We start from the raw sequence: 2,990 nt of genomic DNA on the forward strand, positions 1-2,990 counted from the left end.
TCAGTAGCATAAGCAGAAACTACCTTCTTAGTGAGATTTTTGGTTATAACTACTCGCATATTTGTATAAACTACCATAATAGGATTGGCTATATGAGTTGAAGAGCTCTGGGAGAGGTTTGGTTTCAAATATCTCTCCCCGTAATGCACTATTGCAAAATATTGCTTCTTATTTTCTCACTATACCAAGAAAAAAAAATTCTTCTATAATCCAAAACTTAAATAACGTACCTAATTCAAGAAAAAAGAATTATTCATCTCCCCAAAAAATCAGGTAAAATACTGCATTTAAGAAAACTGAAGCTATAAATTATTCAAACCTGATCTTTTTGAAGCAATTTTCCTTCTTTTTTCTTATTAATAACTGAAATTAGCATCTTTAATTCTAACTACCAGTTTTTAGTTTTGATGGGACTGAAACAGTATATATAGTCATACCAAGATAAGCACTAATTGTGTTATATGAAAGGAGAGAAGGTTAGCACTCCCCTTGACAAGGACGGAACGGCCTCTGGGCCTAACACACATACGGTTAAGGCACTGCCGCTTACTTCGCGGCAACTTAACCACATTTTTTTCTTAATTAATTTAACTTAATGTACACTTTTGCTCACAAGAAGGAGAACAATTTTTCATTCAGTGGAGAAAATCTTTGTCTTGGTAATTTTGTGGAAAAGAGCTATAAGATATTGGAAGTGCGGTAATTTAACCAAACCGCACTCACATGCACAATGCACATGCCATATTAAGATTTATTTAACGAATTGATTTTAATTTGCTATGATTGCTGGACAAGAGAAAAACATTTTGCTCTTTCCAGGGCCCTTGATAGAGATTTCAAATTGTAGCCACAAATTTCAAAATTCTTTGCCAAAGACTAATAGTAACAAATCAGAGGACAAAAGATGATTTTAGAAAGTGTAAAAGTGCCAAAACTTGTACTTATGTTTTAAAGAAGCAGCATACACTCTTGCACTTGTTTGGCGGGGTTTATTTTCCCTAACTGAATTTTTCAATAATCGTATGACTTAATTTTGATGATAGAATTTTTGAAGAATTTCCTTTTCCCAATGCTTTTGCCGAATCAGAGAGTGCTTCTCTGAATTTAAGTTTTTACAGCATTTGGCACGGTGGTGAATGCTTAGCGCGGACCCTGCACTCTATTTCAACATTTTGCGTGAATGTATGATGGTTGGAAATGGATGAAATATCCAGCAATCGAAACTTCAAGTAAGTTTAACTCGGTTGAAACGAAATGCCAAGAATTCATAAGTTTTTTCGTATTAGCTGCTTTTCGTAGTAACCGTTAGTATGAGAAATTATGAAAATGTAAAGACATGCATTTTTATATGAAACAGAATTAATATTTATTGTTGCTAACTACACATATTGTAATCTAATCATCAGTTCATTCAGAAATGTTTAACTGCGTTCCTAAAATTTAACCCGTTCGCACCCAGCGTCTCACGGGTGCGACGCAACGATTCTTCTCTTATCAGCCCAGAGGCACTTCCCTGCTACGCGCTCTGATCGACGCTGACGTCCCAACGTCTTAATGCTTTCTCGAAATGGAATGATTGAATTGAATATTTAAACGATAATAGATGGCGCTAAATGGCTATAACTTTTATCATATTCGAGTCACATGGTATTTGACCTTCATGTACAGGCGTCAGTTTCTTATTTGGGCCTCTCAATAGGATAGATTTTTTAATGTAAACAGACAGTGAATCTCTGCTCTGCGCATATGCTTTATAAGGTCTCAATTGCTCTTGTTTATATCTTTGCTTGTTCTTTTTTTGTTACGAGTAGTTGAAAGAGATATACATCTAGCTGAATAAATTATGGGGGAGGGGAGGAAGGTTAAAATATTTTTACGTATGTGTTCCAGACTATTGGGAGCCCCCCGCTCATTGAAAATACACGAATGATTTAAAGGGCCACTGAAGTTCATGATTATTTTTGAATCCTTTCTGATTTTGTTCACGATGTCTAACTTTGTTCTGTGCGCATAGCATTTAATTTTGTGCGTATAATTAAACTTTTAGAGTTCTACTTATTTCCATCCCTTCTAATAATGTCATATTCTTTATATTAACAACTATTGGTACCCGCACGGCTTTGCCCGTAGTAGAAAATTAAAAGGCCTGTTGGTTCGCCTGTATATTTACAAAAATATATGGTGAATTTCTCGCCAATTGACTTGCCCATGTTACGGTTCCACGTTATGATAACTTGGTAATTTACTCGTCCACCTTATGATAATTTTGCTCGGGAAAATGTTCTTAAAATTGGAATAAAAAAAGAAAAAAATCGAATTTTTGAAAAATCGCTTGAAGGTGCACACCCTCATGCTACAAACTAACTTTATACCAAATTTCATGAAAATCGGCCGAACGGTCTAGGCGCTATGCGCGTCATAGAGATCCAGACGAGAGACTTTCAGCTTTATTTTAGTAGAGTAATAAGAGACGCGCAGTTATTGAATAGTTAGGGGCCATTGATTAATTACGTAAGGATGATTTTGGCAATTTTTGACCCCCCTCCCCCATGTAAAGGTACGTAAGATCCCCCCCCCCCCCTTTTCGTACGTAAGATTCCATTTCGCTTTTTAAAATGATAAAATAACAAATCTTGGAATCGTTACATCAGTGGAATAGTTATTAAATTCACATTATTAAATCAAACCTTTTGCGTAAAGAAATAATTACTGAAAAGTTAGAATTTAAACTGAATGTTTTTCGACATTTTTTTAAAATGTAATATTAATTAAAAATAAAACATGCCATACACAGTGCGACTCTTTAATTATATTTTACATTATTCATTCTTTGTAAAACAAATTAAAAAAAACATCTTATCCTAACACGTTTCTCACCTTCCAGACCGCAAATGGGACATAACCTCTTCCAAATCACTTGACCGCGCGATTTCTAATGTGAAATCCGATTTGCCAAATATTACGTAAGAATGAGTTTGACTCCCCCTCCC

The 2,990-nt window shown here is 35.0% G+C and overlaps 1 non-coding gene across 1 annotated transcript; it reads left to right on the forward strand.

The window, feature by feature from the left end:
• Positions 1–454: 454 nt before the first annotated feature.
• LOC129228855 (U6atac minor spliceosomal RNA) lies at positions 455–577 on the forward strand. Its single transcript, XR_008581033.1, has one exon. It is a non-coding gene; the product is annotated as a U6atac minor spliceosomal RNA (small nuclear RNA).
• Positions 578–2,990: the final 2,413 nt, after the last annotated feature.

This window comes from Uloborus diversus, chromosome 8 (genome assembly GCF_026930045.1).
Source record: "Uloborus diversus isolate 005 chromosome 8, Udiv.v.3.1, whole genome shotgun sequence".
NCBI lineage: Eukaryota > Metazoa > Arthropoda > Arachnida > Araneae > Uloboridae > Uloborus > Uloborus diversus.